We start from the raw sequence: 27716 nt of genomic DNA on the forward strand, positions 1-27716 counted from the left end.
TAACTAGTGAACCTAAGAAGCTTCAGTTCAATAGACTTTCATACTAGAACTATATAGTACTTTAAAAATCTATACCATATCTCCTTTGCCAAGAGCACACAACATACACCAACAACTTTCAATTTCCACACTCTCATATTTCTGCATAATTAAAAATTCTCAATAAATTTAGCCTATTTTTGGGAATGAGCTGTCTTACTCCAATTGGTACTTTTTCAGGGTTATATAAACCACATAAACTTTCCAAATACTTCATTGCAGCTGTTTACATTTTTTGTCCTCCAAATGATCCAGCAGGCAAGTACTTTCATGAAAACAACTAGCTAAAAATCACATCATTCCTTCTACCTATTCCCATTTTTCCACTTTAATACAATAAAACGATAACTGCCTTCCTTGACTTACTTGTATAACTTGCATTTATTGTTACACACTTACAGCCCATTCACTGCTTTAATTCTGTTTAGAATCAATAAACACTGGCATATTTCTGAACATCATCCATGCTACTGTATTTCACACCACCTTATGTTGACATAGCAAATTTGCATCTTCTGTATACCTTCTGCTCTTCATGTAACTTTCAACATTATAATTCAATGAAAGGTGAACACTTGAGCAAGGAAAAAAAAAAGTCAGATGGGAATAAAGGGAATGGTTAAAGTTCTAAAGTAACATAGGCAAGGGCTGAGGGGGAGGCTGCAAAGAACTTTAGTACTTTGCAGTCATGAAAAACATTGTAAGCATTACCCACATACAGGGAAACATACAGGGAAAATAACAGTAACATAATGAGGCAGCATATAAACATACTAAGGAGTGCAGCATGAACGGTTTTTTGTCAACAGTAAAATCTGTTATATAAAATTAAGACAGTTATAATTGACTTGTTACAAAGTTGGTCTAGGAAAATTGTGCTATGGTGACACTCCTACCCAATCAGTCTAGAATGCTCTGATAAGAGGTTCAGGAGAACACATGAAACCAAAAGTTTTTTGGATACAAGCATGGAAGACAGTTATGTTATGACCCACTGTTTACTGGTGAAAGAGCTCCAGTGCCCCTATGAGACATGAGGCAAAGGATAAATAAGCAGGAAAAAAGCACGCTATTGAAACATAAAGCACTGTTGCCATTTCTGCATGAAAAAAGTTGAAACCTATGGACACTGGCACCTCAACTTATCACATTTTGTAACTCACTGGATACATCCATCTAAAAAAAAAATATAAAAAATTTAATGTACTGTAATACTCCAGTAAGGGAGCTACACAGCAAATCATACAGTGAACATGAGCGATAACGCCAGTCTAACCCTGTAATCATGGCTTATTTAATTCAAGGGTAACTAACCCATCAAGCCTCACTCTGTACCTTTCTCCCACTCACTTGAATGGTTATCTTATTTGTCTACCTCATAAAGAGACTGTAGTTCATACTATGTTAGATCTTCTGTCAAGCATAATATTGCTGCATAGCAACCTGGCTGAGCTATTCTGTGTGTTTTTACTAAGGTACAATTTCTCTTTCTATTAATGAATCTATAACTATTGCCAAGTCTTTGTTAAAACATGGATATCATGATCGTTTATACGATTATTTCATTCACAGGCCTTGCGAGAATTAATTTTCTATGTTTTGTCATAAATTTGTTCATTACACAGCCATACAAATATTTCTTTTCTTTAAGAATGAACTTTCAACTCAGAGTACAGTAGTTCTTAGTTAATAAATACCATTTACATGCTGAAGATGTAAGGTATTAACTACTAATACAGTATAAATGTCACTATTCATAAAATATTTTTTCAATGTATTTATATACACTGTATAAATAATGCATCTACAGAATACATGCAAAAGTGACAATGAAAAGCCAACTGACATTCTTGCACTCCAACTATTCCTGACTGGCTCAGATTTAAACTTAATATTGTCCATTTCAATGTAAAGTGAATGCATTAAAATGTTTCTATTTCATTCAAAATTGTACATTATATATTAGAATAAGAAGTTTTACATGATACATTACATAACATCTGAATCTCATAAAAATGATATTTTCATAAAATTAAGTTTCCTATATACTCACCAAGTAATTACATAGCTAAAGCATCTACCTCACGCAGCAACTTTTTTTAATTTGGCGGTGACACTTCTTAATTGTTTTACCTAGGTGACAGACCCTGTCCACTACTGGGGAACACAGGAACAACTTGGCAGCCATTAAACAATTTGTTTATGCCTCATGTCCATGAGAGGGGAGGAGGGCAGGCTCTAATATAGTAATTACTGTACTTGGTAAGTATATATAAAACTTAATTTTATCATGAAAATATCATTTTCATATAAGTATCATACCAAGGAATTACATGGCTGAATCCCACACTGAATGGAGGTGGGGCCCATGGGCATAATCTACTCCAAACCATTAAGGCATGATAATGACTTTGAAATAAAATAATCTGCCAGCATTGAATGCAATGCTTGCTGTTTCCTTACCTGGTAAGAGAGCTACTGCAGGGGAGTACTGTCTCTGGTTGGTGCTCATCTTAACCTGTAGTGGCATGGCAGTACAGCCATGGGTCACCTTTACTTAGTTGGGAACTTTGCAGCAAAGGATATGTCCGATGGCTAGCAAAGTATACGAAAGGTGCCCTTGCCCTGTGTGCAGCATCAGTATCAAACCAGATAATGCAGTCACCGACTCTGAAAACACTTGATAAAAAACCACTAAGACTGGTGGATACTCCAGGTACCTTGTGCCCCCAGGCTCCCCAAAACTCACAAACACTACACCAAGTTGAAAAAACAGTAGGAGAAAAGAGTGCTTCCTATGATCCTTCACCTAATACCATGTCAGCCACCGATAATGGTCCCAGGATACTGTAATCATTAAACACAGTCTACATCCTTCAAATAGTGAGAGGCAAATACTGACCAGCACTTCCAGTAAGTGGATTGGATAATAGAAGACAAGGACATGTTATGTCTGAACGCCAATGAAGTGGATGCTCTGATGTCATGTGCTCTTACTTTAAGGTTCAGTAAGAAATCCTCCTGGATCTGGGCATGTGCTCCTTTAATTAAATCTTTCAGAAAGAACGACAAGGCGTTCTTTGAGAGGACGAGAAAGGTTCCTTAACGAATACCAAGAGTCACTAGAAGCACCCCTAGTCTTTTCTGTCCTCTGCAGGTAGTGTCTCAGCACTCTGACTGGACATAGGACTCTCTCTTCTTCCTCTTGACCTATAATAACTGTTAAGTTCTCAACCCTTAAGGGACAGGGTAAATATCTATCAAGCACACCTGCCAGACTGAGGCAAACTTTGGTCAATTTAAGAAAAAGAAAAAAAAAAAAAAAAAAAAAAAAACAATGGAAAGAGGAAGAAATGCATATGGTTTAAGAAAAAAAATTCTAAAAATTTTTCCCTACCTTCCACAAGAAGTTGAAAGTGACTATTTACAACCCTGTGTGGGGCCTCTATTACAAGACACTCGTAAAAATATTAAAATTTTACCAAGTTATGCATGTTTTTTCTAATACAGTAATTTACTTTATCTTATTTTGTAAAATTAAAATTACAGCTCACACAATATCATAACAGATAAGAACTGAAATCAGTAACAAATTCTGAGTGTATTTGTTGTAAAATATTTGCGAGATATACTGAGATGGGGAGATGCAGTAACATTCTGTGAGGTATACATGTTTTTTCTAATATTTCTTTGCACTTTTCTTTGCAAAATTACAATTATAGCTGATATACTATCATAAAAGATAAGAAATAAAACCAACAGCAATCCCTGGAGCTGCAGAGAGGCAATAGTCTCCTCTGAACTCTAAAGGGGTACTGATCGATATCTCTCCTGTGCTGAGCTATTATAGTTGCCATAAGCCATTTATAGACCATTGAAGTGCTATGAACATCCTTCCCACTAAATTCATCCAAATCGAATGGCGTGTAATATTAATATTCATGAGTTATCCCATCCATCACTCAAAACCTGTCACAGATACTCATATGATACTTCCCGTCCATTAAGGGTTAACCATGAAAGAACAAGGCCAGGGCTTGGACGGGTCCTCCTCCTTTGCCAGACAGCCTAGAGTGAAAGAACAAACTGCATCTCCTTGAGAGAAACCCACTTTCTTGTCAATGGCTTGGAGTTCACTGATGCGTTTAGCTGTGGCTACCGCAAAGAGAGAAGAGAGTCTTACGGGTCAGATTCCTAAGGACGAGAGTCTTACTGGTCAGATTCCTAAGGGAAGACCTGAGGGGCTCAAAAGATGGGCCCACCAGCCATTCCAGTACCTCATCCAGATTCCTGGACACCAAAGAATTGTCCTTTTTACATTTCTCTGTATCAAAGGACTTTAACAGGTCCTTGATATCGGGGTTCGAAGAGAGATCCAGTCCTCATGTTTAAAGACTGGAGGTAAGCATAGCCCCACAGACTTTAATGCTCGAAGAAGACAAATTCCTCCTAATCCTCAGAAAAAGGAAAAAGTCCACAATCTGAGTTACAGTGGTCTCAAAAGATGAGATATTACGACTGAGTCACCACTGTTGAAAGACTGACCACTTAGCCTGATAGATGAGGCTAGTATATCTTCTTCTGCTCTAAAAATAGCTTCTGTAGCTCCTCTTGAAAACCCCTTCACTCTGACCAGCTTACGGACAGTCTGAATCCTGTCTGAGGCAAGAATGGACAACCCTTGATAGTGTATTCTGAAGTGGGTTATCTGAGTAGAGATGGTTTTTGAGGAACCAGCCTTGGGAAGTCTACCAGTAGATGAAGAAGGTCTAGAAACCACTCTCTCAGAGGCCAAAAAGGAGCTATGAGGGTCATGGTCACATTGCTGTGCATCTGGAACTTGTTCAAAACCTCCCTGACCATGCAGAAGGGAGGGAAGGCGTACAGGTCTACATTCAACCAATCTTGTAGCATGGCATCCGTGGCCCATGCAAGGGGGTCTGGGGCTGGTGCAATACAGAGGAAGACGATGGTCGCTGGAGGTGGCAAACAAGTCTATAATTAGTTTGCCCCATAACTTCCACAGGTCACGATAAACTAGAAGTCCAGGGTCCATTCAGTGGGAAGGACCTGCTTTTGACAGCTTAGCTTGTCTGCCATCACATTTAGTCTCCCTTGGATGAACCGAGTGACCACTCGATTTCAGTCTGTCCACAGCAGTCTCTCACTGCTTGACACAGAGAGAAGGAATGGGTCCCACCTTGCTTTCGAATATAGGCTAAGGCCATGGTGTTGTCCATGTGAACCACTACCGTCTCGTGGACTAGGGAGGCAAAGCTCAGAAGGCCTAGCTGAAATGTCTTCAGTTCTCTAACATTGATATGCAGGTCCTGCCGAACTGGAGTCCACATCCCGGAGACTTCTTGATTCTCTAGCAAGGTTCACCATCTTGTCTGAAGCATCGGAATAAAAGTTCAGGTCTGGGTTCAGCAGATGAAGGGACTTCCCTTCTGACAGTCACCACTGCAGGTCTGATTTTATCTCTAGGGTGATCGGGAAGACATGACTGTCCGGCTGTCTCTTTCTGTTCCAGTTGGCCTTCAAGTAAAACTGAAGAACTGTCATATGCAAACTGCTTAGTTTGACAAAGGTTTCTATGGAGGCCAGAGTCCCCAATAGGCTCATCCATTGCTGATCTGAACAAGATGAAAGGGTTAGAAATTTTTAGACTGTCTGAAGGCAGTTAGAAATTCTCTTGTGGGATGGAAAAGCCCGAAAAACCTGAAAATTCAGAATCATCCACAGATAGAGGATTTCTTGTGAAGAGGTTAACTGGGAACTCCGAAGGTTTAAAAGAAGGCCCAGCTCCTGGGTCAGAAGAACAGTCTTGTTTGTGTCCTCCATGCACTTGTCTTTCGAAGGGGATCGAAGTAGCCAGTCATCTAGGTAAAGACTCCCATTGATCGCTACTAAATGGAACCATTTCGAAAGAGGAGCAAGAACTTGAGAGAACACCTGCGGAGCCGTCGAAAGGCCGAGCAAAGGGCCTGAAACTGGTATACTTTTTCTTGGAAAACAAACCTCAGATATTTTCTGGATACTGGATGAATTGGAATATGAAAGTACATATCTTGTATATCTAGGGTTACCACCCAGTCAACCTGATGAATGGAAGCAAGGACCCACTGGCTTGTCTCCATCTTGAATTTTGTCTTTAAGACGTAATCATTAAAGGTGCTTACATTGAGAACTGGTCTCCAACCTCGTGATGTTTTGGGAACCATGAAGAGACGATTGTAAAATCCCTTCCTGTTGGTGTTCTGAACCTCCTCTATGGCTCTTTTCTGTATGATGGAAAAGACTTCCTCAGAAGGGCTGAATGTCTCTTGGCGACTGCTGAGTTTGCTGTCAATTCTATTGGAGAAGTGACCAATGGTGGGCTTCCAAGAATGGAATGACGTAGCTCTCCTTCAGAACCCTGACAACCCAAGGCCCCGCTCCTCTCGTCAGCCACTTCTCCCAAAACTCCAGAAGTCTGGCTCCTACTGGTACAAGGAGGACTTCTGACTCACTTTTTTCTGCACTGACTTGGCAGAAGTCTTTCTCATGTTCCGGGATGCAAAACAGACCATTGGATGGGCCCCTGAAAGATGTCCTAGTCCTCCCTCCATGAAAGGGATGTTGCTGGAGGCAGGAGATAGTCCTGGATTGAAGAGAGGAAGACAATTCCTTGGGGCGCCTTTAAGAATGGGTCAACAAGTCATGAATTGTCTTTTTCTGCAGATCTGTGGCTATCCTCCTCACTGTATCTTGAGGGAAGAGGTGATTCTTGTTCAGCAATAAGAACATCAGAGCTGGCTTTTGTAACTGGGTAACCCCCTTGGATGCAAAGGAGCACCAGAGCTCTTATTTCTTGAGTACCCCAAAAGATAATGAGAGTAGAAAGCTTAAGCGAGCCATCTCTAACGGCTTTGTCCATGCAGGACAAAACCCCGTGCCAGTCCAAAGCAGTATCTACAGCCAGATCCTGATAATCCTCGATCTTCTTGGCCAATGTGTCCACTACCCAATCAAGGAAACAGAGGACTTCAAAAACTTTGAAAATGTCCTTACTTAGTCGATAAAAGAGGAAGAGCTTAAGATGCTGTACCCTGGTCTCTTTTGGTGGAAAGCCAATCTTCCATTTCTTTAACTGACTTCCTAGAAGAAGGGGAAAGAGTGCACATCTGGTTCCTCATTACGAACATTGAGGCTAGCAAAGATGGGAGGAGGAGGAGGAGGAGGAGGAGGAGGAGGAGGAGGAGGAGGAGGAGGAGGAGGAGGAGGAGGAGGAGGAGGAGGAGGGAGGAGGAGGAGGAGGAGGAGGAGGAGGAGGAGGAGGAGGAGGGAGGAGGAGGAGGAGGAGGAGGAGGGAGGAGGAGGAGGAGGAGGAGGAGGAGGAGGGAGGAGGAGGAGGAGGAGGAGGAGGAGGAGGAGGAGGAGGAGGAGGAGGAGGAGGAGGAGGAGGAGGAGGAGGAGGAGGAGGAGGAGGAGGAGGAGGAGGAGGAGGAGGAGGAGGAGGAGGAGGAGGAGGAGGAGGAGGAGGAGGAGGAGGAGGAGGAGGAGGAGGAGGAGGAGGAGGAGGAGGAGGAGGAGCTGCAAGTTCTTGTTTGACCTCTTCTGAAGAAATTGGAGACAGGTTGTCATCCTGAACAGGCTTCGGGGCGGGAGGAGCTTCCTTCAGATGGTCCATAGTTCGCACCAACTGATGTTTAATTGGAGCCAGAGCGGGATGAACTGGGTCCACAGATGCAGGAGATGAAGCAAAAGGTCCTATCGGAGGAGGTGAAGGAGACTGCACTCTCTAGGAAGATGCAGCAGATGATGGGCGCCTGGGCGCAGGTGTAGGGTGCTCGTGAGTGGATGCTCATGAGGGGGCACTGGGCGCTTGGGAGCTGGTGCCTGGTGCTCGGAAGCTAGCGCCGGGTGCACGGTAGCTGGTGCTGGGTGCTCAGAAAGCAGCACGGAGCATCTGCAAGTTGGGCGCTTGGGAGCCCAGGTGTGGGCGCTCACTGACAAAGGTCAAGTGGCCAGGTGAGACATTTTCCGACTGTCCAAAGCAGAGAGGTGTTACTGCATGAAAGCCTGGGACTGCAAAGAGAATGCTTGTACTTCTTAACAGGCACCAGACTCCCCATTGGATCAGGACTCTGACCGAGGTTTGCAGATGAGCACTTAAAAGGACGGGAAAAGTCCAGGTAATACCTATGGTGCTTCCGCAATTATTGGTTGAGCTTGACGACAAGCCATGCACAGCCCTGGACAAGCCTTTCCAACAGCTGTCTACCGACACCTGGAACTGTACAACAGGTGTAGTTGAGGGGGCAACTACTTGTGGGTAAACCCCCTCGGCCTCACTTGGACTTTTGAGATGTCTTCAGGATGAGGCAGCAAATGCTGTTTCTCCAAGAAACCGGAGATTGTAAACATGGAGGACAGGAAGTTTTCTAGCAAAACTAAGTTCTTGAGATCGTCAAAATTATCAACTTCAGCGTTAGTTAAGCAATCATATAACAATCTTTCTAACTTCTTTCCATACAATACATATGTAGTGCTCTTGTCCCTTTTCAAACTTCTAAATTTCTTGGGGTACACCTCCGGTACTAACCTATATGCACTAAGAACAATTTCCTTCACAACATCATAATCCCCACAATCCTCCTCAGACATGCAACTACACACAGAAAGTGCCCTGACTGTAAATATAAAGTCCACATGTTTTTTGGACAACCTACTCTGTTCATTAACTTTTCAAAAGACATGTAATATATCGTTACATCTTCCTCATCAAATTTTGGCACTAATTTCAATACTGCACCCATACCTAAATTATCAACATCTTCATCATTCAATGATGAATTACTACCTCGTGTGCTGCCTGAGGACTATTATGAGAACTTTGCCTTAACCGAACGATTTCTAACTCATGTTTATACTCTTTCTCTCTTTCTTTCTCCTTTCCCTCTCTCTCTTTCTCCTTTTCTTCTCTTTCCAGCTGAAGTTTTTTAATTTCTCTTTCAGCTGCACTTTCGTCTCTCTCAAACTTCTCCCTTTCTTTCCTCTCAACAAACTAGAGAAGAGCATCGCCTTCCAGATCCGGAAGCTTAGATTTTCCCTGTTTCAATTGGTTAGGGTGTTGAAAATACTGGCCAGGTTGCCACTCTCACAACACTACAACACATTTATTCACAACCTTATTTACAAAGAAAATGAAATGTTGCTTCCCCTTTGCTCTCACTCAGTGTAACACTAAACAAAATAAATCTAAGCAGTGATAGGTAGGGGGAACAGGTTGCAAGGTAGAGCAATCTTAGTAGTTAAATAGTGAGTTGGTGAGTTATCCTTCGTGGCTGGAGGTTCAGCTGAAGAGATGATGCTAGCACAATGACCTCAGGCTTGAAGACAGGCAGGGCTGGCTGCTTCTCTTCGTTTCGGGAAGAACAAGATTTTTATGGAGATAAAAGTCTTATGAAGGGGATACTCCCGTCAGAACCTTGCTTTGTCTGACCTCTGATTGCCCTCTCTGTCTCTACCTGTTTCTATCTTTGTCTAGGGGTCTCTTCTGGAAGCTTATATACTACTGTATGGGCAGAGCTAATGACGACAGACAATCGTCATTCCTATACTGATTGGTTCCTTAATAACCCCCCCACTTCTGGTCACGCCATAGAAGCTTCCACAACAAGTTTTCTGATGCAATGTGGATCGAATATTGCGCCATGTTACAAAGGCATGGCATGAGATACCACATGGTGTTGTTTCCACAAGAAAAGGTTTTCACTGAATCACTAATTGTTCACAAGACGTTGACAACAGTAACTGACTAGTGATGACATCTTCGAGCAAACACAGAAAGCAGTCACATCTTGGAAAAGAGATATTTCTTTTTCAATATATTTCTTCAACATTATTGCATCTACTTATGACAATCCCACATTGCACACTCAATACAAGTATTATCCATACTGCATTCTTGTCCCCTGCATTTAGTGCAGATTGTATGAGAATCGTAGCAGGCTTTAATCAATCTAGCTACAACAGTGAAAGCTAGAAGCGCTAGAATCTGACATATTCTGACTAATTTGTTGAAAATTGTCCAAATCCTTACAAAAGACTAACTATAGTCTGCACTAACCAAAACAAAACAATTGTATTTCACCAATAATATGAAATAACAACTGCAAAATCCAACAAAAGCTACTGCAAATGGCGTGATGTTTACACCATAGGAGGCAGAAACGAATTGATTAATGGCTGCCAAGTTGTTCCTGTGTTCCCTGTTAGTGGGCGGGGTTTGCCACCTAGGTGAAACAATTAAGAAGCGCTACCGTGAAATTCAAAATAAGTTGCTGCTCAAGGTAGATACTTTAGCTATGTAATTACTTGCTAAGTTACTTATATGAAATTTTCAAATAGCTCACTGACATTTTTGAACAAAGTTACTCTGTTTATCACCTCCACATTTGCTATACAGCCAGGACATTTTATATATGTACAACATTTTGATCACATCTGCTATTGCTAGATATACAATTTATATGCATACATACAGTGATCACAGATTTTAGTTTTGTTTAATGAGGAAAGCTGTGAAATCACATATGTACTAAATTTCGAGTTGGGTGAAATACAAAACATGTGCAATATCTTTTGAAGGGTACAACTACTTGAAGGAAGGAACTGAAAAGTTCTGTGTTTCATTGATCTAGCCACTTTTAATCTTATAAAGAGTACTGTGGCTACGGTTTTTTTCCCTTGCATTTTGGTATTTTCACATTAAAAACCTCAAATCTTTGTGTACATCTGTGCATGTAGCAAATATTAAAGTTTGGTTATTTATTAAGTATGGAATACGAAATATTACAACACCCTTACACCATCCAAAACATGCCATAACCTATATAAGCTTAGGCTATCATATAACAAGAGAGAGAGAGAGAGAGAGAGAGAGAGAGAGAGAGAGAGAGAGAGAGAGAGAGAGAGAGAGAGAGAGAGAGAGAGAGACATTCATACAATTGCTCATAAAAGTGCAATTTACATGTAACACATGGGAAATACAGGGAGTAAACAGAAAGTACTCATACCATCGCTCACAGAGGTGCAATTTACCTCTAATCGACAGATTAAGAGAAAACATTTTACATTTAAATTTAATGATTTTCACTAACGTTAATAAAGGGCATATACCTTATATTTTCATGTATAAGATGACCTTTGCATAAGACGAGGTACAAAATTATGACAAATTTTCATGAATTTATCTCATATCTGTAGTATAAGACGACTGCTAAATTTCAAAACAATCTGTGTATAGGGTAGCTTTTGCAACAACAGGTATCTTATGAAATATTGGTTTTGTAAAGATGATGTTATTACAAATGCTGTTTTACTTACTGTATCCTAAGAATTTCAAAATACTGTATATACTCGCGTATTATGCGACTTTTGGAAGACCTAATTTTGAAGCTAATTTTAAGGGGGTTGCACCATACACGAAATATAAAATTAGCGTACTGTATGTAATGTTCACATATTAGTATTGCATTATAAAATACAACCAAAACGAATATGCATCTTTTCCATGGATCTTTTAACAAGTTATGCTTTACTTCACTGTATCCAGTAATATTGTATGGATTCACACACAGGCAGTCCCCGGTTTTCAGCGGGGTTCTGTTCCCGACAGCATGACGATAACCGAAACTTGCCGCTAACTGAAAATCGGCGATATTAGCATCGATCCCTGGTTATCGGCACCTATAACCGAGGATCAGCGCCGCTTTTTTTTTTTGTTTTGGCATCAATTCAATTTCCATTTAAAGATAACCACAGGGGAAGGATTTGTCCCATTTGCCATACACGTTAAAACAACAGTAAAATGTGTTCTTTCATGCCCAGTAGTTTTGATTAAAATACTTTTCTCTCCAATATTATTTACTGTTGAGTTTGATAGCATATCGAAGTTTACAATGCATTAGCGCTTGGACATTGTTTGTTTTCTCAGTTTTAGCTACAACTTGCAGCTTAAATTTAGCAGAATACAGTATTTCCTTGTGATCTTTTCTCCACAGCGAATAATGGTATAATGTAAAATATGTATCAGTCCTATTCTACTTAACGTCATTTGTAACATAATTACAGTAATTGGTTACTATCGTACAATGGTTGAAATGCAAGCAAAACAGCTGTTGTTATCCGATTTGGTTGTTCATAGCCACGGCCTAGACCGTGTTCATAGTAAAACAGTTGTTTCTTGTTTGGTTGTCTATGGCTGTACTCATTTACTCAACGAATATAACGTAACTAATAATACTTTTGTCATTCGCTTCTACTTTTTTAACTTATTTAACTAGAAGATGGGATAAAGAGATGGTGTAATAGAAGTTAGTCCATAGTAATTTGGTCTCTTAGCCCTTAAGGAAGGCATAATTTATCAATGTGCAGCACCCCAGACCGGGGAAACTTTGAGGTCGGCAAAATAGAAAAAAAATCACATCAATGGAAAGAGAATGACACTATATTCACACTGTATAAATAAAAAAATTCTAAAAAATTTTCCCTACCTTCCACGAGAAGTTGAAAATGACTGTTCACAACCCCTTGTGGGCCCTCATTTACAAGACAATCGTAAATTTTACCAACTTATATATATATTTTTTAATAAATAAGTTTTTAGGACTTTGTAAAATTATTATTACTGCTCACACAATATCAAAACAGATAAGAAATAAAAGCAGTAACAAATTTTTTGCATATTTGTTGTAAAATATTCACGTAAGTTCATGAGAAGGAAGATTCAGTAACTTTTTTTTTACTTTTACATGCTTTTTCTAGTATTTCTTTGCAATTTTCTTTGTAAAATTACATTTACAACCAACATACTATCGTAAAAGACAAAAACAAAAAACAACAGCAACCCCTTCATATATTTACAAACAGATTTACAAAAAGACTCGTGTGAGAGAGAGAGATGCAGTACCTTCCCCCTTGAAGTCACAAGCATTACTGATACTGGCCTAGCTCTCATGTCTGTATAAAAGTTGCCATTAGTGAATTTATAGCATGTAGAAGTATTGGCACCTTTGTTTCGAATCATTATTACCATAACATTGGTGCGTAATTCTGCTTCACACTGAAGCGCAATCCGTCCACCTCCACAAACCTGTTTTACTTCACACTCAAGCTCAATCCGTCCACTAAGGGTTAATAAAGGAACTCACATGATACACGAGATACATGATAAAATAATTTTCAATGGGTGAAAATTTGGGGGTCGCACGATGGGCCAGATTGTGCGTTAATGAGTATATACAGTAAACGAAATGACAAAGTCGATTATATATCATGTTTTTCCTACACGTCGCCTAAAAGGGAAGCCATTGTTTTGTTTACGTTTCATTGCCAATCATAAGCAACCCCTAACAACAGTACGATACAGTACGATTATCGTATACATAATTATCGTTCAAATGACTGAATTGTTCTAAACAGTTACAAACAGCCTGAATTTTTAATAAAAAATGACTACAGTATTATGCTATCCTAAATGTTATTGCTACCGTAATTACACTACGTTACTGAACGATAAAGGTTGCTGTGAGCGCAACCATAACTCGATATTTAGGCTACATTTTGTCAGTTGAGCTCGCATAGATAAAAGTTTATTTCACTGATACAGAATCATTTCTTGAACAGGCTATTTATTATGAAGATATGCCAATAAAATATGAGATAAAAATGTTTTTATGACCTTTATTATCACTTTATTTCACAATGTGCATCTTTTCATGTATGCCAGTGATTATCACACCGAGGCCGAGGCTAGCCTACCGACAAACATCACTTAGAATTCAAGGTTTGAGTTTTAGAACGGTAGTATAAGACAACCCCAATTTTTAGGGGTAAATTTTATGATTTAAAGGTCGTCTTATACTCGGAAATATACGGTACATGCTGTCGCTAATAGCATAGCAAAAATCACTACATATACTGTACATGCAAATATTCTCATTTCATTTGTCAGGTGTTTGGAACTTCATCTCCATGAGTAATTGTATCCATGTCTGTAAGCTTACTCACTCACTCTCTCTCTCTCAAATTGCATTACACAAATTGCACTCTCTTTATCTCTCTCTTCTGGCCCCCTTGTGTTTTGTATCATTATCTGACTTCAAGTTTTGATATTTTATTCTTAAAATGGGATTACTACTCAAAAACAATTATCAGAGAGAGAGAGAGAAATGCCACCAAACACATTAAGTGTGTAGGTTACCTTAACATGCTGCATATGCTTACATATATATATGCACACATACATACTGAAAAATATATGCATGTAAAAATACTGTACTGAATAAAACACCCAATAAAAATAATGTGGGGGGGGAATATTGTAGTATGTATGTAGTGTTTTGTAAGTTTTGTATAAAAAGAAACACAAAGATATTAATGGTCTTTGTTTTATATCCTTTGAGTTTAGTGTATTTTACACATCTTGTAAGCATAAGTAGGTAGAACTATTGTGCAGGCTATACATACTTCTTGGTTTTCTAACAAATGTTGTTACTTATCGGAAGGGCAGACCCCCAGACTAATTGTATGTAAGTTGAGGTACTACTATGCTCCCAATTCTGTTAAGTTGAGGTGCCATCATGTGAAATATGTGAATTAAGATGATATAATTACTGGCAGAGAGTAATAATCTGGATGATTAACGTAAAAATGAAGAGCAGGAGAGTGCTTTATGGAAAGGGCCTTCATATTCCCACAATACTATACTGTACTGTGTCTGAGGATTGACATGCCACAGAGGAGATGTTTATAAAATGCATATATCCAGTACATGAAAAAACACATCTATGAAACTGAAAGCTCACTCAGAAATATATACAAAAAATACTGTAGATTAAGAAATGCATTAGTTCGTCCGTATATGTTTAACTTGTTAGCCAAAAATAGAAAAATATTGCATAAAAGTAAAATATATTACTACAGTTTTAGGGTGAGACTAATGGCAATGTTTTTTTGTTAACCAACAAAGTACATAAATTTTCATAATAAAATTTATTATTTGGATTCTTACCTGCTGTTAAAGATAGCTTATGTCTCTGTGCCAATAGATGTGCCAGCATTCAAACAAAAGATGATCAAATGGATGACCCCAGATGAATGTCTAGTAAACCTTTTCTCCACCTGGTGTGTTCTGAATGTTTCAGCTCGTCAAAATTTTCCTCGACAGCCCTTAAGTTGTGGAGAGGATGGGTGGGGTCTACTTTAACAGTAGGTAAGTATCCAAATAATAAATTTTATTGTAAAAATTTACATAATTTGAGATGAACCTTACCTACTGTTAAAGATAACAGATTCCCACATCGAGAAGAGGATGGTGGGTAGTGCAGCTAGACAAAATCCAATAAGCTAATCAAGCTAAAGGTTTCTTGCATGAAACCCAAAACATTCTTACCTGATCTGGATTCCTTTCTGGACCTTACAGGTGACAGAAGTTGGATTTAATTCAAGGAGCAAAGCTCTTGTATTTGTGCAGCAAAGAGCAGCCTTGCGAAGAAAAACACTTCAATTCAGCCAAATGAAACAGAAGTGGTGTGAAAGGACCCCTGTCTGAGTCCACAAGCCCCAAAAACAACAATCAATTAAAAATGACAAATTTTTAATTTATTTGTATTTTTTCTAGAATAAAAACCTGAGGTCTTTACATATGGATAACTTTTAGCGAAGCTGGAAGTACCACCCAATCAACTTTCAACTGGTGTGCATTTAATCTCTTCAGTTTACCTTTTGGCCCAGGTAAAAGAATGAGAGATGGTAAGAGATGGGCCTTTTATGTCAAGACCTCAGGTGTGTATGTTAAGAAAAATACAAATTAATTAAAAATTTCATTTGTTCCTACACGAATACAAACCCTCAGTCTTTACGTATGGAGACTTACTATTGAAGGGAGGATTTCATGAAATTCTCTGAACTGACTGGTAGTTCAGCTCACCTGGTATTCTCTTCCTGGTCATGAAAGAGCAAAGGAAGGATACCTTACCTCTGATCTGTTGAACATGTGGGATGTTCAACTGCCAGACTTCTGGGCACTTCAAATCAAAGGAAAGTATGAAAACCCTTGATTTGAAAGGTGTGGATGAACCCAAAATGTCAAAGACTATGCAACTAAAAATAACCAACTGGCTTGCCCATAGTCAGTGCTTCTCCCTCCTTGCTAGAGAGAAGGTAGGAAATCATCTATTAATAAAAAGAGAGAGAGAGAGAGAGAGAGAGAGAGAGAGAGAGAGAGAGAGAAAGAGAAAGAGAGAGAGAGAGAGAGGAGATTATAGACTCAGTCATGCAGATCACCTGCATGCATGCCAGTCCAGCTCACATGACGGAGAAACGGAAAACAGGAGAAAGATAACAAGCCAGTCCGCCCACACCTCCCTGTAGCCACACGCCTTAGGCGAGATGCAACCTGTCCTTAAGAGCTGGGTAAACTACATGACTTACTAAGCACCCACCAAAGATCCAAAGAAAAGGAGTCTAAGGACCCAAGGGCATTAACCCAATAAAAGATAAGAATGTGAACTGCACAATTACAAACAATGAAAAAACAACGAAAAAATTATCAGTTTATCTGCTTACAGAAGATAAGATTGTAGAAAAAAACAAGGGGGAATAGAGTGGGAACGTAAATAAACAAAAAATATGTCTTAGGGGATATGGATGATTGTCAGTTTCATAAATTTAGTGTACCAGATTGACGGGTTCTTCCTGAATGCCATAGATCAATGGATGACTGAGGCCCCTAGAGATGTTGCCTTAAACCTACTGATGACCAACACCAGACAAGTTACACAGTTTGTTGAGCAGTCATCACTGGATCTGAGGAAAAAGTGTCCAAGGACCTGTGAGCAAAGTCCTTCAGGTAGAAGGAAGTGAAAGTGGTCTGACAAAGCCAGAACCAGCATTCAAAATCCTATGAACAGACAAGTTCTTCTTAAATGTCAGAGAGGAATTTATTCCTCTGATGTCATGTAGGCTAGGCTAAGGACTCAACTACTTGGGCTAGGCCAAGTAAGACCCCAAGCCTAATCCCACCCTGTTCTTGAGGAACAGGAGATATTTCCTCATCTGTCCTTAGCCAAGAAAATCCAGAGGTGTGTTGAATCCTTTCTTGAGCTTAGAAGAGCTTCAGCAGCAGTAGGAGCAATCATAGGTGAAGACTTAAACTTAAGAATTATATGTGAATATTACTGAACTCACAAATGAGATTAATACCTGTTTCATAAGAGGAAAAGAAAAACTTATACTTCAAATCCTCCATTTCCTATGGTGAAGGTAAACACCATAAGAGAAGAGAGAGAGAGAGAGAGAGATATCCTGATTGGAAACAGACCTCTTTTCACACAAAGGGCTCCCACCATTCACCGCTCTTGACAAGTCACGTCTTTGGAATCGTGAAGAGTTATGTCTGCGGACATGTTAAGAGTCACGTCCGCGGACGTGTTAAGAGTCATGTCAGCGAACGTGTCAAGGGTCATGTCCCCAGACGGACTTGATAAAGTCATGACCACAGACAAGGGCAAATGGATGTGCCTCAGCCCTCAAACGTTGTCTGGTTGTTGCCTATGGGCGTGGTTGTGACTGGCATGGCCATGGGCAGAATGCGTACAGCCATGGCCGTGATTTGGATGGTTGTGGAAGTGATTCGGCTCCCTTCTAGATGTTCACTGAAGTTATATCAATGCTCTTCACTTGACAGAATGTACAAGGCAATGAACGGATGGAAAACGGCACTTCAATGTGGCATGGCTGCGGGCCATCCCATTTTCTTCTCAACACTTCACTCGAGCAAGGTTGATGGTCCGTTCCCAGACAAGCTATAATGAGATAACTCCCACAAACCCCCATGTGATGGCTGTGTGCCGATATACGGCCAAACATCCGTACTGTCACGTCTGAACGTATGAGGCGACCGACTGGTATGAACCAACTGCACTTACATGAGACAGGACACGGTTGAGAAAGCTTGAATGAAGATCACAGGGCCTTCTAGAAAGCCGTGAAAAGTCGGTGACTAATGTCACAGATGTTTGAACATCTAGTTAACAACAAGTCATAGGGTGGAAACACGTCCATGGACATGCAGAATCCCTCACATACATCCAAGCAAAGTGCATCATTTCTTGGCTGGACGTCCTTGAACATGGGAAGACAAATGTCAAACCTGGTCATGTCTGTGGATTTCTGGAACTACGAAACTAAGTCACAAGCATGCGAAGGTCAAGACGACAAAACCTATGCTGGAAACATGTCCCCAAACGTCCAGAATCTCTCACGTCCAACGAAGAAAGTGCATCAACTCTCTGGCTGGAACGTCTCTTAGAATCTCCACTGCTGCTTCTATCTTGAACACCTGGTGAGAATCGTTGGCTCGTAGTCCCAAAGAAAACAGTGTCCTGCTTGAGCCAAACACCTGGCCAAAACCAATCACTCAAGACAAGCATCCTCCAAGTCTCGAATTTCCGAAGAAACCAAAGAACTTGAAAGGAGCTACAGTTACATACAGGACAAACGTCGGTTGCTCCCTCTACCTAAGTGTCCAAAGAAACATGGGCGGAGGAGATACTGGTTCGGGGAATACTCCTGGAACTAGTAGAGGTGACACAGGTTACCTCTTCAACTTGTCGAATACGAGGAAACCATGCACCTGGTGCTCTATCTAGCAGGGTCCTGGAGAGAGACCCACGACACGAAGAAATCCCAGTCCGTTGACGAGGGACAGCACTGACAGAAGAAGGTGAAGATGACAATGGTGAAAGGTTTCTCTTTTTTGACTTCTACTGCAACCAGAGGGTCTCACCACAATACATGTACGTGTGAAGAAACAGCGAAGAATTCCCATAAACCCCCAAAGTCTGCGATTGTGGAAGACAGGTTATACTTCTCTTGAAAGGCGGAGTCGATCAATCAAAACTATATTGGGGGAATTGGTTGATGATGTCATAAGAACTAGCCATGACATCACAATCCCATCCGTGAAGTCACAGGAGCTGACAACTCTTACCAAAGCAGAAAATACTTCGTGTGAGAGTGGGAATAATCATATATTCTAAAAAATTGTGATAATACAAGTTTATTTCATATATATGACAAAAGGGCAATCAAAGTGAAGGGCACCGGTGTGACGAAACATCGGAAGGGAGACGAGAAGCCACAAAGCAAACGAAGGCTACATCGGAGAAGCAGTTCATCTTAGATTGGTACCCCTAAATGACGACGTAAACTGCGCATCTGAGCCTGGAAAAGAAGAACAATATGGCGTTGCCCCCCCTGTCCCAGGAGGGGATCAACCCCTTTAAGTCACCATGTAGAAGGGGCTCCCAGGCTCTGAAAGGAACACACTGCCGACAGACCTGGCTTGGTTCCAAGCTTCCACCACAGAACAAATGAATGGATGAGGTACAGTACAACCATATGTGAAGTGGCAACACAGGGAGAGAGAAGAAAATGTAGAGGGCTCCCAGGATCTGAGCGGAACAGGCCACTGTCCGACTTTAAGGTGAGCAGCAGGACTGACAACTGTCGCACAAGAAGAAGACAGGGAAGTCCAAGGACAAAACAAGATCTGAACTGTAGGCCCTGAAAACAAACAAATAAAATGCCTTCGCCCACTTAGGAAGTGAATAAACTTCCCTCCCTGCGAGAAAGGAAAACAAATATATTTGTATCTAAGGGAAGGGAGCAAGTCGTAACACTCGCACATAACTTTATGACAAACAGGTATGCTTCTATACTATATATGTACCTTCATGCTCCCCAAAATATCCAAACCTGGGATTTAAAACAAAGAGCCTAAAATTTGCCCTTTCTTTGGTTCAGGAAAAGAATATCCGCTACTAGTAGTGGACTAAGGACTTTACAGCTTCTGGATGCAATTCTGCATAAGGTACTGAGCAGAAAAAACCAAACTGCACTTCTTTTGTACCTCCTTATCATATCCTCAAGCAACAAATTGTCATAAAATTACATGTCACAACTGCTCTTACATTATGAATGTCTACCTTCAATAAAGGTACAAGGTATGGAGGTAGTTTTTCATGCGCTAGCCTAATCAAATATATCACAGTGGACACCTTGTTCTTTTACAAAGACATTCTAGGTTTCTGTAACCACAAAACAAAAAGGTTAACTTTGCCTCTTCCAGACTTAGCCTTTGACAAGGACATTCTAGGTATTCTAAAACCATGAAACAAAAGGTTAACCTTGCTTCTTCCAGGCTTAAACTTTGACAAAGACATTTTAAGTTCTGAAACCACTGTAATAATTTGCTTAATTTTACTTGTGTCCTTGAAAGTAAATTTATTCAGTTAATTTCAGCTTCATCTGCTTTTTATGCCACAAGAAAAACTGGTTAAGGATTTTTTCGCTCCCACAGGAGGTCATTATATTAAAAAGGTACCTCGCCCATAAAGTTGTAGTTTACTGATGTTTTGATTCAGCTGACTGATTGTTTGGTGGTTACTGGAACGCTTCCTCAAATATTTTAGGAACCTTTGGCTGAGTATGAAGACAGTGTAATTGGCTCATTAGCTTGGAGGTTTTGCTGACCTTATTACCACAGGACAATACGTTGGAGATTTTCTGCAATTTGAAGGCCTTGCTGTACTGTATTTGAGGCCTTCCCTCCCTTCCTCTGTATCACGGAGGATGTTGGTGGGGCTCCTCTCTGCCTAGAGATGTTACTGAAGCTTCAACCCTTGAGTTTAATGTGGGATATCTCCTGTGCCTTGGGGGGACACCCTTCCCATGTGTTGTGAAGGGCACTGCCTGTGCTCCTCTTTGTCTTTATGCCTTTTCATCGCTGGACTCACTTGTTGCCCTTGAAAGGGCAGCCTGCCTTTCCCCTAGTCCCATGTGCCTTCATCCTGCTAACCACCGGAGTTGTGAAAACATCTGAATCTGTCAGACCCATTTGTGACTCTGGGACCATTGTTGGACAGCGACATGTGGTGCTGCCATTTCTATAGATTAAATTCAGTGTCATCACCCTGGGTGTTGATTAACTTATATTCAGAATGGTCTATGTTTGAGTAATTTATTATGTAAGTAAATATTGTGGTTTGTGCAATTTAGGATTAAGGTTCTCTCCCCATTTCATTGTCTTCTACTAAGTTTCAGAACTTTATAGAAATACATTGCTCTCCTTCCTCCTCCCCAAAGAAACTGTCTCTTTGCCTATCATGTGAAAGAGTATATTTTATGTAAATGGTATTGTGAAACTTAATCCAGTTTTTTGTGGGGTTTATTAGGCTTAAGGTTAATTGTAAAAATTACCTGAGTTTAATTAGTATTTTTCGTTATCCTCTGAGTGTTATTCTCCGCATTTATTGTGTATGAGACCATGACCCTTGGCTTTAAAATAACCTTTGGGGCATTGATCGTTACATGAAAAGGAGCCTGTTTATGCCACTCAAAATACCTTAAATATTTGTGAATATAAGTTCTTAATACCACAAAACAAAAGGTTAACTTGGCCTCTTCCAGGCTTACTCTATCTAAATAACTTTTCATTGCTCTAAAAGGACAGAGAAGTGTTTCCTCTTCTTTCTCCAGCAAGAAGGTTGAATTTAGAAATCTTACAATTCTCAGAAAAACTTAGCCTTATACTCATCCTCACCTCTACGCACCCCCCCCCCAAAAAAAAAAAAAAAGTAAAATAGTATTCCCTTTACAACAGCCTTAAGGAGAGAGCTTGCAATAAACTTAACCTTTTACTTGCCGATAGTGCTAACAAAGCGAGTGTTTCATAGTAAATACTTCAATGGAATTCATTCAGAGGCTCAAAAGGATCTGAAGATAAATTTTGGAACTACATCCTTATTCCAAAGATTCATACCAAGCTCTAGGGGATTTAGTCTTAAATGATCTCAACACCTTAAGGTGCTGATCCTTAGCCAGATACAATTGCACACAACACAATGCCAAGGAAAGGATGGAACTGTACTCCTGAAAGCAGATGGCAAGACTCTTATTATATCTAAGAAAGCAGAGAAGCTTTGATGTCTACAGGGGTATGGGTGCTGAAAATTCCTCTACAACAGCACCCAGGGAAATACACAAAACCCTGCTTCTGAGAAAAGGCCATGGGCTTTTCCACTTGCTTAAGGGTAGAATTCAAGATACCTTTGAAAACCACCATACTGGAAGGAGACAGTTAAGCATCTCCAAGCGGTTAAGTTTGGGATGCAGAAGGTAGTGGAACTGCAGGGAATTCAGTAGTTTGGGTCAATTTCTCCTTAATAGAAGAATACAACTGACATCCACTAAGAGTTAGAAAGTCAGAAAATCATTCCCTCCCTCTGAGGCTACTAGGGCTCTATGGGAGTCACTGAGCAATTATTGAAATTTGTTCAGTACTTTTCTTACAGTAACCAAAGAGGGCCCTCCAAGGAGAAGTAGTATACTGGTCATTCCTGTTCATCCACATGCTAAAACGTCCATGTCTGAGCACTTTTCTAATTCCACAGCAACTGTTGGACTCGCAGATGTAATGACCACTCCTTAGGCAGGCTCCATCTCGCAAACACAAAAGCCTGCAAATTGCAAGAGCTTACCCTCATCCCCAAATAAAGAATGGACTGAGGAGAAGTTAGATAAGGCTACAGAAAATCATAATGCACAGACTGAGCCAGGTGAAGCAACGGATCCTTGGCTTTCGGAATACTGTTGGCAGAGTTGGCCAGCTTGAACTACTTGACTCAGTAGAATTCTTGTTCCTAAAAGACGACACTATTTGCATATGGGCTACAAATTCCTAGGGAATGCTTAAGGCACTGTACACAAGCCAAAACAAAGCACCTTAACCCTTGAACACCGAGTGTCTATTTACAAAAGTGTCTCCTGTATGCCGGCGGGGTTTGAGAGTTAGAGCTGAAGTGGTAAGAAAGTTTTTTTCAAAAAATCACAGCACGCTTAGTTTTTAAGATTAAGACTTCATTTTTGGCTCCTTTTTTGTCATTGCCTGAAGTTTAGTATGCAACCATCAAAGTGGAAAAAATATCATTATCATATATAAATTTCATATATAATTGTATACAAGTCGCGCTGTGAACAAAACGGTTAAAGCTAATGATTTATTTTTTGTTGTTGTATTGTACACTAAATTGCGATGATTTTGGTATATAACAAATTGTAAAACGATCAAAGCAACACAGAGAAAATATTATCACAAAATGATGCATGAATTTGTAACGTGCGGACGTAAAAAAGTTTTTTTTCAAAAATTCACCATAAATCGAAATATTGTGCTAGAGACTTCCCGTTTGTTGCAAAATGAAGGTAAATGATTGAATATTACTAGAATGTAAGAGTTTTAGCTTACAATTACATTTTTCAACCATTTCGGTCGAGTTAAAGTTGACTGAAGGTCGAATTTTTTCTATTTATCATGATTTATATGAAAATATTTCAAAACTGATAAAAGCTACACCATGAGTTATTTTTTGTTGTATTCTACATGAAATTGCACACATTTTCATGTATAAAACTTTATATAACGGCTAATAGAAAATGGTGCAAAAATTATGACAAAATGACTAAAGAATTTCTCAGATTTTCAGCAGAGTTAGCGCGCGCAGATGTAAGGAAAAAGTTTTTTTCAAAAATTCACCATAAATCGAAATATTGTGCTAGAGACTTCTCGTTTGTTGCAAAATGAAGGTAAATGATTAGGAAGGTTATAATAGAGCATCATATGCATATTGGGTCCCTGGGTATTGAAGCTAGACAGTATCTTGTTCCAGAATCTACTTTCCTTACAGTTGAACAAAAGCTAGAGTTTGGACGTCTTGCAGTAGAGCGTAAAAAAGCGCAGTTATCTTTAAAACAAGAAGAATTAGCTTTACAAGCTGTTAGAGAGAAAATAGAGTTATCTCTAAAAGAAGAAACAGAGAAAAAGCAGTTATCTCTACAAGAAGAAAGAGAAAAGTTTGAAATGGTGAAAGCTCGGTTAGAATTAGAAGCTAGTTTAGCTGTTAAGGTAAAACAAGAAGAATCATCTTTGCAAGCTTCTAGAGAGGAAATGGAGAAAACTAGGTTAGAATTACAAGCTAGTTTAGCTCATAAGGTAGAACAAGAGAAGGCTGATACTAATCTCAAATCTAGGCAATCTGAAAAAGAATCATTACTCTCTGACTTAACAAAAAATATAAAATTAGTTCCCCTCTTCACAGAGTACAATCCAGAAGATTATTTTAGGACATTTGAAGAAACTGCTTTGGCCTGTTGAACAGTGGGTATGGCTCATTAAACCTAAATTGTCAGGTAAAGCTCCTAAGGTTGTTAGGCATCTAGACAATACTAATGACTATGAACAAGTTAAAAAGGCAATTTTAGACGCATTTTCCATAACAGAAGGATATCGACAAGCATTTCGTAACCTATGTAAATCCAACACTCAAACTTTTCAAGAATTTGCTTCTGACAAGCTTAGAGCGTTTAAGAAATGGGCTTAAGTAACTACTTTAGATGACCTAATGAATCTAATTGTTCTCGAAGAATTTTAAAGGAAACTTCCCCCTAATGTAATGCTTTATATTGAAGATAGGCAAGAAAAGAATTTATTGAAGGCTGCTTCCTTGATATTTATTCATTAGTCCATAGGTTTGTTCCCGATCAACGAGCTGAGACTTTTGTAAAACCAGTTTCAGTAAAACCCCAACAGATTTCAGATGATAATCCCAAAGTTCCTGACAAGGTTAAACGTAGTTATTGTAAGAGAGAGGGACATACAATTCGTAATTGTAAAGAAGCTAAATATAAAGGATCTGATAAATTCCACAATTCTTTTATGCAACCTAAAGTAAGTTTTCCAACCTCCCAGAGTAAACCTGTTTTGCATGTATATGCAAATGTATCTGATGTGTTTGATGACTTTAAGTCTGAAGGGTTTATAACCTTGGGGGGGGGAGGACAAATGAATAAGGTCACTATATAAAGAGACACTGGGGCTGCTTTAACTTTGTTGTATAATAAGGATTTACCTAATGTTAAGAAGAATTTAACTGGTGAGAAAGTTGTTGTGAAGGATCTAACTGGAATATCATCAATTCCTCTTGCAAATGTCTACCTTGACTGTCCGCTTGTAAAAGGAAAAGTTGAACTAGGGGTGATTGATAAAGAATTGCCAGTAGAAGGGGTTGCACTGTTATTAGACAACAATTTAGCTGGGAAACTAATCATTCCAAATTTGATTGTCTCTTGATATTCCAGTGAATGACACGAATGATGAGAAAGTAGATACTGACCAAGCCCCAACCCATATAGTTACTCGATCCCAAGCTGGAGAGAAAGCAAATGTCCCTGAAGTTGAAGTAGATAGAGATCTTTTAAGTAATACAATGTCCAGGGATAAACTTATAGTTGCTCAGAGGTCTGATCCATCTTTATATTGTTTGCATGATAAGTCTGTTGATATGAAATTTTTTAATAAATCTCCTTACTTTTATCAGAATAATGATATCTTAATGCGCTTTTACCGCCGCCCTAAGTATTCAAATCTTGACACATGGAGTGAAAAACACCAAATTGTTGTCCCTACTTCAGTACGTACTCGTATAATGGAAATTGCTTACGATGATCCAGGTGGTCATTTGGGAAACTGTAAAACTTATTACAAGATACTTGATAAATTCTATTGGCCTAATTTAAGGAAGGATGTAAGAGATTTCATAAAGACATGTCATGTATGCCAAACAGCTGGCAAACCTAAACAGGTAATTCCTAAAGCTCTTTTACAGCCTGTATTAGTTCTACACGAACCCTTTGAGAAATTAGAAATAGACTGTGTTGGACCCTTACCCAAGACAAAAGGTGGTAACCAGTATTTATTAACCCTCACGTGTCCCAGCACCTGTTTTCCAGAGGCCATTCCTCTAAGAATGTATGTGCTAAAAATATTGCAAAACACCTTTTAAGTTTCTTTTCTACTTATGGGATCCCAAAGGATATCCAGACTGATCGTGGTTCTAATTTTACAAGTAATCTCTTTTCCGAAATCCTTAAGGAGTTGAATATTAATCACAGTTTATCATCCGCATATCATCCGGAATCTCAGGGAATCCTTGAACGATGTCATCAAACCTTTAAAAGCATGTTAAAGAAGTTTTGTTTAGCAAGTAGTCTTGATTGGGATGAGGGAATTAAATATTGTTGTTTGCCATACGTGAGTCATCCCAGGAATCACTTGGTGTTTCGCCTTTTGAGATGGTCTATGGAAGATTATCAGGAGGGCCCCTTGCATTAATTAAAGATGAATGGTCTGAAACCTCCTAGCTCTAACCAGACTGTAACTGTACAACAATATTTGGATAAATTAAAAGAAACATTTTCCAAGGTCCGTAAAATAGCCAGTGAAAATCTATGCAAAGCTCAGATGAAGATGAAAGACCTTCATGATCGGAAAGCAAAAATTAGAAAATTTAATGCAAGGGATCTGGCGTTGGCATATTTTCCAATCTCTAGGTCACCCTTTACATCAAAGTTCTTTGGTCCATATAAGGTAATTAAAACTGTTAATAACAATACAAGTGTGATTGAAATTCCTGATAGAAAAAAAAAAAAAAAAAAAAAAATCGACTTATCCGTGTAATTTGCTTAAAAGGTATCATTCAAGGAATTCTGAAACTGGTTGTGGAGACAAAAATTGTAAGCGTTAATTTTAATAAGCTTCAGAGACCTGAAGTAATGAACCTGATTTTGTTAATTCTTGGCGTTCAAGTAGACAATTGTGCTGCTCTAAAAGACATAAAATATTCCTTGCAGCATCTTTCTTCTCATCAGTCACAGGAACTCCAAAACCTCGTTAACTCTTTCTTGGACCTTTATGGGGAAAATCCAGGTCGATGCACAGTTCTCACCCATGACATAGACCTTCTACCAGGAACTATTCCAATACAGCAGCACCCTTATTGCATCAGCTCTGCCAAAAAACTAGTACTTAGAGAAGAAGTAAACTATCTTCAGAGAACTGGATTAGCTAAACCTAGCAAGTCACCGTGGGCATCTCCCTGTCTGTTGGTACCAAAGGAGGATGGCAGATTACAGGAGAGTAAACTCTGTTACTGTTAAGGATAGTTACCCTTCACCACGGCTAGATGACCTCATAGAATTGGTGGGCCAGGCTAAGTATGTAACAAAAATAGGTCTCCTCAAGGGGTATTATCAGGTAGAGTTAACACCTAAAGCAAAGCTTATATCTGCTTTTATACCCCTTTTGGGTTATTTCAGTATGTGTCATGCCCTTTGGCTTAACCAATGCATCCTCCACATTTCAGTGTATTATTAACTACACAATCCAAGGTTTAGAAGGGGTATATGCATATTTAGATGATATAGTGGTAGTAGGAGATTCTTGGGAGGAGCATATGCAGCGTTTGATCAAGCTCTTGGAAAGATTAAGGGGAGCTAAGTTAACAATCAATTTGAAAAAGTCCATATTTGGTCAGGCTACTGTTTCCTACTTGAGGCATATTGTTGGTGGAGGTAATGTTAGGCCTAAAACTGCCAATGTCAACGCCATACTTGATTACCCAGAACCCAAGACTAAGAAATCTCTTAAAAGATTCTTGGGTATGGTTTCATATTATAGGAGGTTCTGCCGAAATTTTGCATCTGTAGCTGCCCCTTTACATGATCTCACC

The 27716-nt window shown here is 39.5% G+C and overlaps 1 protein-coding gene across 9 annotated transcripts in view; it reads right to left on the bottom strand.

The window, feature by feature from the left end:
• The window catches only part of LOC136841650 (protein arginine N-methyltransferase 6-like), a 142588-nt gene that overhangs the window by 68603 nt on the left and 46269 nt on the right, over positions 1-27716 (bottom strand). The gene's annotated exons all lie outside the window — the stretch shown is intronic.

The sequence above is a fragment of the Macrobrachium rosenbergii genome, chromosome 9, assembly GCF_040412425.1.
Source record: "Macrobrachium rosenbergii isolate ZJJX-2024 chromosome 9, ASM4041242v1, whole genome shotgun sequence".
In the NCBI taxonomy this organism is placed as follows: domain Eukaryota; kingdom Metazoa; phylum Arthropoda; class Malacostraca; order Decapoda; family Palaemonidae; genus Macrobrachium; species Macrobrachium rosenbergii.